Genomic DNA, 556 nt, shown 5'->3' with positions numbered 1-556 from the left:
GGCCGATGCCGCGCAGGGCTCGTGAAGTAGCCTCAAGGCTCACATTTTCTGCAGATCAGGTCTAAGTATTGCCAGGACTGCTTTAGCGATTCTTTCGGAGCGATGGCTGTGAGAAACGTACTTTCTTTGTTGGCTTGGTTTTCTTCCTGCTGTTCTGTGGTTAGCAGTACAGAACCTGGGGGAAATTGCTGCCGGGGAGGACGGTAGCTGGGAGGGTTTGTCAGCAATGGGAGCTGTCTGGGTGGGTTTTTCCCACCTGGATGCGTGGTTTAGGTCAGCATCAAGCTGACGTTACCAAGCCTGCCTGGGCCGTGGGGAGCTGCAAAGGCTCAGCTTAGAAGCGAAACTTGTGCCTTACTTTTTTGAGGCTGGTGCTGGGATAATTGAGGATTTTTGTTCAAAAGTGGAACTGAAATGTGGGAGGTTTCTGGAAGAGAACAAAGGGGTTGATGAGCACGTGTTTTTTAGTCTGTTTTAGGTCCTTTAACCAGCAAAGCACTCGGGGAGTGTAGGACCAATTTAGTCCCTGCAGATCTCGATTTAGACCTGGCTACCC

Source organism: Phaethon lepturus, unplaced genomic scaffold (genome assembly GCF_000687285.1).
Source record: "Phaethon lepturus isolate BGI_N335 unplaced genomic scaffold, ASM68728v1 scaffold30367, whole genome shotgun sequence".
NCBI classification, from domain to species: Eukaryota; Metazoa; Chordata; class Aves; order Phaethontiformes; family Phaethontidae; genus Phaethon; species Phaethon lepturus.
The sequence above is the reverse complement of the archived record's forward strand: the minus strand, read 5'-3'. Positions refer to the sequence as shown.